Raw genomic sequence first — 15442 nt, forward strand, 5'->3', positions numbered from 1 at the left:
CAGACCCAGTCCGACGACATATTTCGATCGCCCCTATCCCCAGGAACATGACCAAGGAGCGGCATCACGAAAGGCGAGAGGAGCGTGTAAAATGGATCAGAAAATTAGTCATAGGCAATGAGAACGTGCTATACGTTGACGCTTCCAGGTATAACTGGAAGCACTGCGTCGTTACAGTGGTAAGCAGTGACACGAGAAGCATAGCGTCCAGCGCATCACTGTGACAATAACAGTATCGTAAAATACAATAGCCCATTTGATGCCTCGTTATTTTATTCCTCTGCCCGCCCTACAAGAAGCCTGACGTTCGGTAACATTAACTTGGCGCCAAGAAATAACGTTTATGGTGAGAGATTAATGCAATTCACAGGGATAAAGATCTGGAATAGTTTGCCCACTGAATTGAAGACACCCCACAATGCTGCGGTAAAACTAAAAAATCAATTCTTGAGCAAGCTGTAAATGCTTCTTTTTCTCTTTGGTGGGAAGCACTTACATTTCTATAAATATACACTGGTGAATTTTGTAAACCTAGCATTTTTTTTTCTTCTAACTAAAACGTGATAGTTTGATGTTCATTATGTATTTTAACTGATGTTTTTGTGGTGTGTCCACGCAGTTATCTGTCATAACTTTTTGTATGCACACATGCAGTTTTGTTTGGTGTGACCAGATTGTTTGGTGTGACCAGAAAGACTTCTCTGTATATATGTATATTTACAGTGTCTGTATTGTTACATATGTATTATGTGTAATTGATATTTCCCGCTTCTGTCCATTACTTTTCTCATTGGACCCTACACTAGCCTCCGGCTATGGGTCCAACCAGTGTTTGTAAACTTCATGTGACAAATGATAATAAACGTTCAATCAATCAATGTACACTACATCGATCACCAAGGCCGAGTGTTTCGCCATCGCATTGGCGATAAAAAGTCGAGAGCGCAGCGACGGCCAGACGTACATCACCATACTCTCAGATTCGCAAGAGGCGTGCCGGCTATTCACGAAAGGCCGCCTCTTAAACTTTGGTAAATTTTTAGGCGGCAAATGGAGCAACACTTATAGGTTGGTCTGGTGCCCTGGACATGCAGGCCTAGAGGGTAACGAGAGGGCGGACGCTCTAGCTCGAGCGCTCACGAACCGAGCGGAGCAGCAGCCTTTCTCGCTGTTACCACCACCCAGCAACGACGGATTTCACGAGGAGGAGGAAAACGACCCGGCTCGGATGGCTCCGCGAGATGAATTCATGTCGAATGAAAAGAACAAAAAAACTGGAGCGCTCGATAATTTATTTTGTTTTGTTCGTTTCTGTTCCTTGTTTTGTTCCTCTCGATAATTTATTTCATTTTGTTCCTCCCTGTTGTATCAACAGAGAGGAAGAGAAAACACGGGAATTAAGGCCGGGGTGCATGTCCGGTTTGTTACCCTGCACTGGGGAAGGAATAAAGGGGCGAAAAGGGAGACGTGTGACAAACAAAATAAAACAAAAAAAACGGACGAACAGAATCACGAGCAAACTTGAGAGAGCACATGAAGTCTGCTGGCAATCTCTCAGATCTGCAGATTTTAGGTACTTATGTTGCAGTTTAGTTTTCTTCTGCACCTTTGTTGGACATGTTAAAGGTTCTAAAAATATTGCTTACGCAAAATAGTTTCGAGTTTCTTTGGTCCAAAAATATATGGAGCAGGCATGACTGGGCATCATGGGAGCTGCAAAGGGCGGGTTCGATTGTCCTGTTCGGTGCAACATTAATGAAAACTAACAGACACTAAAGCCGAAGAAGTTCAAGGGGATGTTAATTGTACCGTTGTAAGTGGACGAAAAGAGAAATAAAGACGAACTCAAGCCTGCAGGGACCGAAGCTGCAACCTTCGGGCAACGCAGCCACTGCTCTACCAGTTGAGCTGCGTTTGCTGTCGACCTCATATCTAATATATCGGTTGTATAAATCCAAGCCTAGATTGTTAGTCAGCGCCGCTCGTTACCATGATGACCAGTGGGGAACTTTGCAAGGTCGTTCTTTTTTCTACAGCCCTGTGTACCTCGTTCGAGAGCGTAGAACACTTTCTATTAGCCAGTTGGCGTACCTCAGCACTGAACACTACTGTGGTCGTTTGCCTGCAATGTTTTCAGCGCGTTTCGTTTCCTTTTGGACATGCGCAGAAGCCGGCATCGCTGATCCGTCAGCTGGAGGAAGAGCTGCGGATGGCGCACATGCGCAATTCCGACGCCGAGCTACGTCAGCACCTGGACGCCCTCTACGCCGAGAAGGAGCACATGGCTAAGGAGATATTCCTGCTCAGAGAGACCATCAAGGTGGGTGAGCGAGCAAGTTAGTGAGTGAGTGTGAGTGAGGGAGTGAGCGAGTGAGTGAATGAGTGGGGGAGTGAATGTGAGCGAGGGAATGAATGTGAGTGTGTGTTTGTGCGAGTGAGAGAGAAAGAGAGAAACTAGTACCGCAACAGAGCGAGAGAGACTTGCAATGTAAGAGCTGGGCGACTACGGAGATTTAAGCTGCTCACTGCAGGATGACTGATTCTGTCAGTTTTTTTATTAATGTCTATCTCGTAGATCTCCAATTAGCGTGCGCACGCTCGATACAGCGTTCCTAGGGTTTCTTTTTCTGCTTGGTCACTTTCACCGAACCAAGCAAAGCGGGACAGTCTCGAATCGAAGCCTTGGTATTCCTGGTATTTATGACAGTTCAGCCGACAGACGCTTTATCCTCAACGTATTTTCAGGTTAATTTCTGCCACTGCTTTGGCTGAGAAACTTGAAATAAGTTGCAGGCTTACGTGGTGATCAAAAGAAAACATCCATACAAAAAGTTGAGGTTAAACGTGGTGATGGTGGTGTTGCTGCAACTGGGCTCAAGAGCAACACCAAGAAAAATTTTCAGTTTTGCATCTGGTATTTACACGTGCATATGTGAACGCGCGCAGGAACCACATGAACATGCATAAAGAGTGACCGAACACTCTCGATGCCCTCCTCCTCACCCTCGTCCTCCGATCAGGAAAACATTCTGGCTACGCCCTGAATCTGAACGGATGATATGCGTTGAAGCGCATTGTTGGTGGGCTCTGCCGCGCAGCACGTCTGCTCGGCGATGCACGCGGCAGAAATATGGCGCCCTCACAAATCTCTTAAATGGAAGACGCCATAGACCTCCATAAAATTCAAACGGGAGTTTATCCAAATTTATAACGACTGCACAAAATTCATCAACTTTGTATGGGCGCGATTGTCCGTGGTGTTGCGACTCGCCACCGACCCTTTACCATATCTCGTGGAGTTGTGTTAAACGGCCAAGTGAACTTGATCGCTTACAGCGTATGTATAGAATCGAAAACTCTTTGGAGCAATGGGAGGCACTCCTCGCTAGCTCGGACCTGGAGGTGCAACTAGCACTCCTGGACCACGTCCGGCAGGCTGCGCAAGCCAGTGGAGCCTTGGACAAGGGGCCCCACCCATCTAGCTCCTAAACCCCTTCTTTTTCAACCGAATAAATTTATTTCTCTCTCTCTCTCTCTCTCTCTCTCTTGTACACTTTGGGACAGTGTAATTCCTGGTTTTACCTTGATACATCCGACTACGCGTACGATAAGTTCTTAGGTACACGGATACAAGTTCGCATACTTTTATTAAAAGACGTGTCTCATAAGTTCTCTTCAAACGCCAGTAGATTTTACATGGTAGGATTTTTATGTGCTACATCTTAGCCAAAACCCCTGAACATTTGCGTTATAAAAAGTAATTTTATATTAAAACAAACTTCCAGTTGCATGGTTGAGGCTGCCGTAGAAACGGGGCTCAATTCTATTGAACTAAAAGAACAAACGCAACGTATGTTGCCGCAGAGCATCCTCTTTCACTAGCAGAGCGTAAATGAGTTTTTGCTCATATTCACTTCGCTGATGACGCACCTACTTTTGTAATTGCACTGCAGCTGAAAATTCCTGGCGCCATAATTTCCTGCTCTTCGCTTTTTTACCCTCACGTTCATTTCTGTATCTCGATATCTGCCCCAATTCCACATATGATAAGCGCAATATATATCCGCAAAGTGCCCGGACTTTTTTACAAGCAGATGATAGCTGGTCTTTTAAGTCAAGTTCACCTCGTCGGTGACACACCCATTCTGCGATTCAACTTCCTCTGTACTTTTCTGGCACCAGAATTTCCTGTCACTTCAATTTTTTTCACACACATGCCCATTTATCCACCGCGAAATTTGCTAAATTGCTACATCAATACGGCTGAATGTAGTATATGAACGTCGCAGGTACGGCCACGATTGTACATCTCTTTGGTCTTCAACAAGATCTCTTGGTGAGTATGCTTTCACATAGTGGTAGTTGCGCACAAAATAAGTGCTTCATAAAATTTAGGTATCAGGGGTCGTATTCACAAACTCACTAACGAAAGTTTTTTACGTGAGAGAACTTTCTGCGTAAGTCGATTCACGAAACAAAAAAAAACGACGTAGGAAGTCATAGTTGTCACATCGGCCACTTCAATAAAGCGCGCTGGAAGATGTCAGCGATGGTGATGCAGTTGGTATATTTGCCTATGTAACCGGAAAATTCTCGCAAGTGGATGCACGAAGCAAAATTTTGCGTGAAAACAACGTGGCTAGGAGAAAATCCTAGAAGTAGTCCGCACCACTCTCAGGAACTGTGTGGCTACTTGGAATGGAATTTGCCACCGCAGTAGTATACTTTGGTGCCCTGGCTGGTTTTGAGTTAATTCACGCCCATGAAGGGCTGCCTGATGACTGCTGGTGTGTTTTTATTTATTTCGGCGATTTGAGTTTCGTGCGTTGTTTTCCTTGTACGCGGTGGATTGACAACCACCGTTGTCCAATAAGTTCGAAGTCACAGTAATCGAAGAACTCTATTGGGCTTCAATAGCGTAAAATTATGCATGTAAAAATTTGTCTCTCAAAGCTACAAGAGCAGTTGTTTTTTTATCTCTTCTGTATACCAGACAATTTATATTGGAGTAATGTTAAATTGTGAATGACATCACGCACTGTCGTAGCTGTTATCTGAATAATGTAGACTAGTCAGGCACCTTTCGAGCCTTTGGCTGAGTCTTCGAAGACAATTGTGAATTGTTTTGAATAAAGTCTGAGTGAATCAACGAAAGGTAGCCTCCATAAGGTTTTTTCGTTAATAGTGATGACAACGCGTTACTTTTTTTCGGGGGGGAGGGGTGTCGCAGGGCAGTAAGGCGATCGTTTTTTTTCGAGTAACTAGTATTAAATTTAGCAGCGTGTCCAATACTGGTGTTAACATATGACACTCCCATAGAGATTAGAAAACACTAAATAATGACGTTGGCACGGCCAACGACGACAATAGTTCTTTGCAATGATAATACAGAAGATAGACATTTTGAGGGTGATTTTCATATCTTCATACTTAAATACATTTAAATATTGAGTGAATGATTTTTCATTACGATTAGTCTCACAATTTTTCAACAATACATTATATTTTCTGTGGTGATACCTTGTTAGCCAGTCGTGGTTCTGAGAGAGTGTCTGATAATCGGTTGCAATTTAGTATTACCGTATAGCAGTAGCACTAACATTAGAGAACACTACACCACGACAGTAGCTTGGCCGACAGGGCCAATCTATTGCTTGAAATATTAATGCAGGAGTAGATAAACAAGGCCAGAGGTCCTTCTCACGTATTAAAATTTTATTGCATTTGAAAAGCGATTCAATAGCCGGCACTAATGGCCAGAGCTTGATCCATATTCAGCAGTCGTTCACTTCTTGGGCAAACCAATTGAACTAATGCCTCCGATGCCATCACCCAGAGCAACCGCTTCGTTAGGAGCCGTGATGATCACAGCTGAAAAGAAAATATGATTTGTTTTTAACAAGAAATAGCACTAAATGAGAAAGTTAACATATACCGCATAAATGCAATTTTATGATTATATTTTTCTATTAAAAAGACGTTTCTGAAGATCACGTCCTCGTCTATCACTTTGCCGATTGCGTTTCAGTGAAGGCAACGTGGTGAAGACCAGAGTAGTGCGCGGTGTAAGTGTAAGCTGAAAAACAGCAGGAGTTCTTTATGGCCTGTGTAATATATCTATTGTGGGTTTCAAATGTAAAATTTAGGTGGGGTAAATAATAATAATAATAGTAATAATAATAAAAATAATAATAAGATTTCGAAAAGGCCTATCTACTATTACTCAGCTTGTTGAACTTGTTCATGATCTCTCCTCTGAAATTAACTCGCAAGGTCAGGTTGACATGATAGTCTTAGATTTTGCAAAAGCTTTTGATAAGGTGTCCCATGCTAAACTGTTGTTAAAAATAAATACTATCTTTAAAAACCCAAACCTAACGCAGTGGTTTTCCTCCTATTTCTCCAATCGCAAGCAGTCTGTTCAAGTCAGCACGAAAAAATCTGCCCTTGCCAATGTTATTTCTGGAGTTCCCCAAGGCAGTGTCTTGGGCCCACTACTGTTTTTGATTTTTGTCAACGATTTACCTAAAGATATTACGGTCCCCATAAGGTTTTTTGCAGACGATTGCGTAATGTATAAAACAGTCAGGTCTCCTACCGATCAATCAGAACTAAATCTAAACCTCCAAAAAATACAAAACTGGTGTACCATTTGGCAGATGGATCTAAACGCCGCAAAAACAGTAACAATGACCGTAACTAGGAAAAAACTCATTCTAAATACGACGTACTCTATGAACAATCATGAGCTTGGCAGAGTAGAACAACACAAATATTTGGGTTTATTAATAACTTCCGATCTACGATGGAATTTGCATGTAGACTCCGTTTGTGCCAAGGCTAACAAAGCGTTGTGGAGACTTCAGAGAAATCTGCACCATGCTAGCCCGGAAATCAAATGCTTGGCTTACAAGGTTCTCGTACGGCCAATTACGGAGTACGCAAAGGTGGTTTGGGATCCGTACACAACAAGTAATCGCACTAAGCTAGATAGAATAGAAAGATTGGCGTCACGTTTTATATTTAACAAATACCAGCGCTGCCACTCCCCAACTCAGCTTTGCAAGCTGGCCTAACTTGAACCACTATAACAAAGGACAGAGTATGAAAGACTTAAATTACTCTTTCTAATCATTAAAGAACAAGTAAAAATAGACAAATCGAAGTATATGTATATAAAAACTGGGGAAACGTCAAGGCACCGGCATAACATGTACATCCCCCCTCTCAGATCACACAACGATTGTTTTAAGTTCAGTTTCTTTCCGCGGGCGATCAGTGAGTGGAACAGGCTGCCGAATTCCACTGTCTTATCGGAATGCGTACCTTCTTTCTTGAAGGGCCTAAAGGATGTCGTGTATAAAGATGTATAGTTTATATTTTGCTTATTCTATGTCCTCAAGAGCAGAGTGCTTTGGCTATTTCTTGTAATTCATTGTTATGTATATTAGAAGTTGTATAGGGAGTACCTATTTTTTGTATGTATGTTGGTTTTTTTTCCACCCTGTTATAGCCCAAATGGGGCTGACAGTATAATGAAATGAAATGAAATGAAATGAAATGAATAATAATAATAATAATAATAATAATAATAATAATAATAATAATAATAATAATAATAATAATAATAATAATAATAATAATAATAATAATAATAATAATAATAATAATAATTTTATCATTAATATCATCGTTATAAAATATTTAGTAAATAGCACAAACAAAAAAACATAACTACGCGTGTACGACACCTATTGTGGAGTATTTTATAGCCTATGCACGAGCAGCTGCACATATAAGTACACACGCTATAGAAGAGATATGCCTCACACTGCATATAGGTAAAACGCGCATATTTAAGGGCTTGTTTTGGGGGGTGAAGCTCCCTATGCCGTGTATCTTACGATGTATGTAGTAGTAGTAGTAGTAGTAGTAGCAGTAGTTCTAGTAGGTAGCCACATCTACAGCCGGACAAGAGGAGCAGCACGTGCGCAGCCTTTTCGATTGAGGAGGAAAGCCACGCACGTTAATCATATATAAAGATAGTTGTTTCAATGAAATACCTTACAGGGAAGAGTATTGATGAATTAAAATCTCCAATAAAATTTGCCTTGAATTTGATGCCTACAAATGAAACCTAGGATCAGAAGGACGCGCTGTAGGCACTATCTGACCAGTAAGTGTTGCCATGCTAAACTGGCCGGGTATAACCTGCTTGGTTTTCGTAAGGTTCAGCAAGGATCGGGCCACAGTGCCATTACCTAGAGGCGGTGAAAAGTGGGAAATAGACACGAAGCGCAGTCCGTAAGAAAGTGCACGAGGGCCACCTCTTCTTTAGTCTTTGTAACGTTCGCTTCATGGCAATACTTCTTTATGCTGAATATACAATGAACACATGCCAGATGGTGGTACTTCGGGTGTTAACTAGATGGTCGTACGGACAGACGGGCATATGCATGGACGGACAGAAGAACGCATGGATGAATGGGCGCATGGACGGACGCACAGGTGAACGGACGGAGAGGTGGACTCAAGAACGGATGGACGCTTCGCTCCACACATCATCATGCAAGCCGTGGATATGACGTGATTTTTGCTTTGTTAGACATGAAAATAGTGACATCGAACTGGATGTGGGTTACTCGACACAGAATTGATAAACACCACAGGTGTCAATAGAGTCTACTGGATTCTCCTAATGTCGACACGAGGAAGCCCTTCACAGTCCCTAGCCGCCATTACAGTTTACTAAATCAGGGGAGTGCCTGGAACAACTTTCGAAAAGTGGAGACCACACGAGGTCATGCCGCTTGGCGCTGCGATCGCTAGTTTGCAGTGTATCGTTGTTTTGAGACTTGCGTGGGGCTCCATTCAGAAAAGTGGTGCAAATGTGAATGAATGCCCGCTTACCATTCGAAAGGCCCAGTATTTTTCAGTTACAAACCATTTTCATACAAATAGCTATGCAATGATACTGCTGTTTGGTTTACAAATAGTATGAGATTATTTTTATGCGTGATGGAATAAATAAAAATAACAAAAGGCTCAGGTTCTAATTGCGCCTTTAGATGATGAGTTATTATTTCTAGTGTGAATTGGCATAGTTTTATGCGCTTTTATTTGGCTTTTCGTGATAGCTTCACTCAGTATGTATCACTACAAAAAGTAACTTTAAATGTGATTAAAAGACAAAGAAATTCGAGAGTGGCAGTAGTAACTATTTGTCATGCCACTACACATTATTCATTCGCGATAATGATAACTCTAGGAGCTCATGCTTTACGTTTTAGGCCTAGGGTATTGATGATAATTTACTCAGCCGAATCGAGTGATTGATTTTTTTCTAAACTATATTTGGGGCGTTTCCAATAAATGAGATTGTTCTAGAGCACGCATTGATTGATTTGATTGATTTGTGGGGTTTAACGTCCCAAAACCACCATATGATTATGAGAGACGCCGTAGTGGAAGTCTCCTAAAATTTGGACGATCTGGGGTTCTCTAACGTGCACCTAAATCTGATTACACGGGCCTACAACAGTTCCGCCTCCTATGGAAATGCAGCCACCGCAGCCGGGACTTGATCCCGCTACCTGCGGGTCAGCAGCCGAGTACCTTAGCCACTAGACCACCATGGCGGAGCCTAGAGCACGTATTATTTATTTAAATATTAGCAAAGCATTGCCTACCCAGTGCGACGGCAACAGAAACAAGAAGGTCCATTCCCAGGAGGTGCTTCATTTTGGTACTTTTTTTCTCTGCAGAAACAATTTGAGGCATTAAGGATTTAGCAGTACAGTCGATACTTTCATGTTACTTATTTACACATTATTCTTTCTTCTATAATCATTTGTAATACAATCATAGTGCTAAAAAATTGCTGCATTGCTGCGGGTACTTTCTCATTTTCGTCAGCTTTGTACATTCCTGTCTAGTCATTTGTACTGCTACCGCTGCCGATGTGCAATTGTACACTTTAAAATACCAAAATGTGTGTGAAGACTCCGATTGGAGACCATGGTTTTCTGATAGTTTCACTTTTTACGACCCACATTGATTAAATTGTCGAAGCGTTTCAAGCACGTAAAATTTGACAACGTGGTCCGATGATTAACAAACTATTTTAGGCGCCGCTCAGAATTAAAAAAAGAAACATAAAAAGCACATTTTGTCTTTACCTGTTTATTCTCCCTGTGGGAGTTGGACAACAAATGAATTCGTATCCTGCCGAAAGCTACAAGTGACGAACATATTTTTGTAGATAGGGATCCGAGGAAAACTCTGAAGAGGTAGAAGATAACATATCTAGAGTAACCCTGAGAAATCCTTATGGCGCTCACTAATTTTTTTTTATTCAGCCCTCAAAGCAGACAAATTCACACAGGGAAGAAGGTAGGAATATAGATCAACTGGTCTCAAAGAATAGTAAGATAAAAATGACCACATTTTAATGTGTTTTTACTGATACAACCTATTTTTTACCACATTAAAACAATAGTTATCCTTGATTCATGCAATGTCAGAGGAAGGGCATTTTCACTACCCTGTGTTATAGTAGATACAAGAACATTTTTTTTTCGGAATGTGAGGCCTGCCTAATGGTAGCAAGCTGCGCTATCTGACGTGCTTTGCGGTGATAAAATAGGTGAGTCGGGAAAAATACTATGAGTATGTTTTATGAAAATATTCGAGTGGCAGAAATTTTGATGCGCCGTTAGCGATACCAGGAAAAATCAAGGCGAGTTTCATTGAATTATTTAGGCCACGGTGATTACTTTTCCCTGTAATCAACCCTACCTCCGCAGCCTGTTCATGTATTTGTTGAAATAATGTTTGAAAACGTACTATTCGAACTGATAATTAAGAGGCAAAAAAATGTATCAGAATTCTCCAAGCACGCTGTAATATTTTAGGGTTGAAACACCTAAAGTTACTGTGAATTTAGAGTACTAGGATAAATTTAAACTTATTGCAATACTCGAAGAGAGCGATGAAGATCTCTCGGCTATATAATTTGAGCTAATGGAGGCGACCACCTAATAAGAAAAAAAATTCTCCGATGAGGGTTGTCGCAGTGTTAAGGACAACCTCAATATAACAAACATAATAAGCATTGTGGGTTTACGCTCTAAAACTAAAATCTGAATATGAGGAATGTAGTTGTGGAGTACTCCAGAAATTTTGATCCCCGTTTTTTGTGCACCGAAATTGTCGATAACCTAAGTGTTAAAACAATCTAGTTGATGGCTGCGTCAATGGTGGATGTGACTGTTAAAATAAAAAGCAGAGTATGAAGAGCAGGGCAATGCATCACCAATATCTGCCTAAGTGTAAGGGACAGAAGTCCAGATGTGAAGTTTCCTTCGAGTTCACTATAGACCCCGGTGTCTCGCCCATATGTCCTTCCCAAATACAACTGCTTTAGGGAACATACCGATCAGATGGACGAAAATGTAGGTGCCTTGTGGATTAGGACTGTTTGTAAAAATGGCGATTGTGAGCGATGTTCACGTTGTAGCGTAGCCATAAGCGATGCGTGGTACTCGTTCGGGGCACAAAACTCGACAGCACTGAACATTATTTGCGCTGAAAAATTTCCCAAACCTACCTCACAGATGAAATTAACAAGCGAAAAGGAACTGACCATCGAAAAACATCGACGCTTATTGAGAAAGTGCATTTTGGTTCAAATATGCAAACTTCGTCGCAATTACGCTTAGTAGCAAAAGGCGTAGGTGCGCTGAACACCACTGCAATAGTGTGGTGGCCACACAGTGCCGCAAATGTGAGATCGGCATGGGCATTTTCTGCTTCATATCATTTCTCACTAGGTTCCGAACAAATTCATAATTCTTTTCGCGATTGTCAAGTCGTGACAGAAAATTTGTCACCTTTGCTGTACCCTAAGGGCCCAGATTGACCACATGGTTATAGGCCATATCTTATAAACTAAGTTTTCATTCACATAGATACTGTCAGCATGATCTATCAGATGCATATAAAAGAAAATACGACACATGTTTTCACAACACGTATGAAAAAAGAAACTAGTGTTTAATGGGTTAACAATATGCAATATGAACAGAAGGGTGTAAGCACGCAAGAGGAAAGTTGTACGTTTAGGTACGTCTGGTTAACAACATTAGTGACACCATTACATCCGTTTTTTTTTCAAAACTATGTATTGGGGCCAGTTCTTATTCACACAATTTACATTTACAAAGATAATCATAGGAATTCATTCATTCACCCCAGCTTTTGTACCAGTTCTTCAGGGAGTATGGGTAGATGGAGTAAAGCATGGCCTTTATATAGTTCAAGCCAGTAAAATGAAATGAAATAGATCATTGGCTCTGGATAGCGCGTCTAATCAAGGCTGAAATTTAAATCCTTCAATCGCCATTCATAGAGACCTATAATTCATTACTTACAGAAAATTGTTTCGAGCGCAGTAACGAAGAATATCAATCAAGCAGTCGTAAAATAATTTTTGGCCGCATACATCGTCTGCTCTGGTTTATAATTAAAACAGCACATAACTACCTCGCATGATGCATTTAACGTCAATCCTAATAATGAATATGTTACAAAATATTTCAATTTACCTTGCTCAGACCCCATACATTAAGGCGTACAAATGATTACTCGTACCAAAAAATAAGAATGATATAACCCAACCTGTAATTGCAGCAATCAATAAAGAACTTTGTGTCCACATCTATTACCTGCTCTCGTTATGTGATGTAATAAAAGCCACGTCTAGCTCAAATAGTACGTTTTAAGTAATGGCTAATAATAAATAGGTTTTGTTTGACACATACGCCATGGAGGTAGCGTATGTGTCGTGAAAAATTTTCGGCCACGTGGCGTTGTGGTACATGAACATTAGTGGTTGACTATACGAATTGTCATTGTACACTTATCATCATCATCACCATGATCATCTTTATTGTTATTGTCATCATCATCATCAGCCTGACTACGCCCTCTGACACACAAAGGCCTCTCTCATGTTCTGCTTGTCAACATGGGCCTATCTTTGCTGCTGCCATTTTATACCGAAAACATTTTAACCTCATCTGCCCATCTAAAATTCTGTCTTTCTCTAACCCGCTTGAATTTTCTGGCTATCTAGTTATTTACCTTCACTGACCAGCGGTTATCCTCTCTACACGCTACATGGCCAGCCCATGTTCATTTCCTCTTCTTGATTTCAAATAAGATTTCCTTAACCGCGGCTTGTTTACGGATCCACTCTGCACTCTTATTGGTCTAATAAGGTTGCACATACCATTTTCTTTTCCACTGCTTGCTGCGTGGTCCTCAATTTAAGCTAAACCCTCTTTATAGGTCTCCAGCTCTCTGCTCCGTAGCTAAGTACCAGACAAATATAGCAGTCATATACCTTCCCCTTGAGATATAGTGGCAATATATCTGTCGAAATTTGAGAGCACGCGGCAAATGTGCTCCACCCCATTCTTATTCTGCTAGTTACTCCAATCTCGTTGTTCGGCTCCGTCGTTGTTATCTGTCCTAAGTTGACAAAGTCTTTTAGAACTTGAAGTGCAAAACTACCGATCTCGAAACGCTGTTCTCTTCTGAGGTTGTTGTAGATTGCTTTCGTTTTCTGCATATCACTTTAAGATCTACCTTTCTGCTCTCCGTGTCCAACTCCGCAATCATGAGTTGCAATTCATCCTCTGAGTTACTCAACAATGCAATGTCATTGGTGAAGCGCTGTTCATTAAGGTGCTCTCTATTAACTCTTATCCCTAACCCTTTCCATTCGAGGCCTCTGGAAACCTCCTGAAAGCAAGGGATAAATACCATTGGGGAGATTGTATCCCCCTGCCTTACACCCTTCTTGAGTGGTATTCTGTTGCTTTCTTTATGAAACACTATGGTAGCTGTTGCCCCCTGTAGATTTCTTCCTGGATGTTTATATATGCTTCGTCGACGACCTGATTCCGCAGTGTCTGCATGCCTGCTGATATTTCTACTGAATCAATGGTCTTCTCGTAATCAATGAAGGCTATGTATAGTGGTTGGCAGTATTCTGAGCATTTCTCTACTACCTTATTGGTAGTATGAGTGTCGTTGATTGTTGAGTGGCTTGTTCAAAATTTCGCTTGTTCCTTTGGCTGATTGAATTCTATTGTTGCCTTAAATATGTTAGCAATTGCCTTTGTATTTAGATTGTATACGACGGAGAGCAAGCTGATCGCCCTGTAATTCTTCATCTCCTTGTCAACTCCTTTCTTATGTATTAAGATGATGTAAAAATTCTGGTACTCTTCCGGTCAGGAAACACCTTTTAAACACAGTGGCTAGTTTTTCTAACACAATCTGTCCGTCTTTCAGCAGATCTGATGTTACCTGATCTTCATCAGCAGCTTTCCTCTTTCCATGCTTTCCAAGGCTTTTCTGATTCTTCAATCGTTATTCGTTGGGTGCCATCAGGGTTACTGCTAGTTCTTATAGTAAGCTCGTGGTTGTCTCGGCTACTATGCAGGTCTCTGTAAACTCCTCCACCGTTTTACCTATCCTATCCATATTGGTAGTTATTTTGCCTTCCTAGTCCTTCAGTGCATACATCTGATTTCTGCCTATCCCAAGCTTCCTCTTCACAACTTTGACGCTTCCTCTGTTCTTCAGAGCGTGTTCAATTTCCTTCTTGTTATAACTTCTTACATCGGATATTTTACGCCTAATAATCATTTCTAAAGCTCTGCTAACTTTTTTGTCAGTTGTATTTAGGGCTTCCATGCTTTGACGCTTCTTAATGAGGTTCTTTGTTTCCTGGGACAGCTTGCCAGTGTCCTGTCTAACTGCCGTAACTCCAACTTCCCCTGTACACTCCGAAATGTTACTCGTCAGATCTTCTTTCATTGCGCTAATGCTAAGGCTAGTTTCCTTGATAAGAGCCGAGTACCTGTTCTGAAGCGAGACTCTGAATTTATGCACTTTGCCTCTCAGTGCTAGCTCATTGATCCGCTTCTTGTGCATCAGTTTCTGTCGTTCCTTCTTCAAGTTTAGGCAAACTCAAGACTGTACCATTCTATGGTCACTGCATCTTTCCTTGCCAAGCACTTCCACATCCTGCACGATGCCTGAGTGTGCACTCACTATAAAGCCTATTTCGTTCTTAATTTTGCCATTAGCTAGGGCTTCTCCATATTCATTTAGGTTCCCTCGTTTTCGGTAGAAGATAATCAATATTCGTAAAAACCCGGGACCTTTAGAGGTGAGACGCAGCGGACTTTACGAATTTCGACCGCTGTCACACAGGTCCCGTTAATTCGGGAGGCAATCACCGGGCTAAATTCCAAGGGCCGAAGTATCGGCCCCCCGAACCGCACCACGAAAGCGTGGACAATTTAGAAATGGTCCTTTTTGGCGCGCCAGCGGACGCCGGCTGTGGCCCAAAGAACAAGGCAGAACC

This window comes from Rhipicephalus microplus, chromosome 5, assembly GCF_043290135.1.
Source record: "Rhipicephalus microplus isolate Deutch F79 chromosome 5, USDA_Rmic, whole genome shotgun sequence".
Lineage (NCBI taxonomy): Eukaryota > Metazoa > Arthropoda > Arachnida > Ixodida > Ixodidae > Rhipicephalus > Rhipicephalus microplus.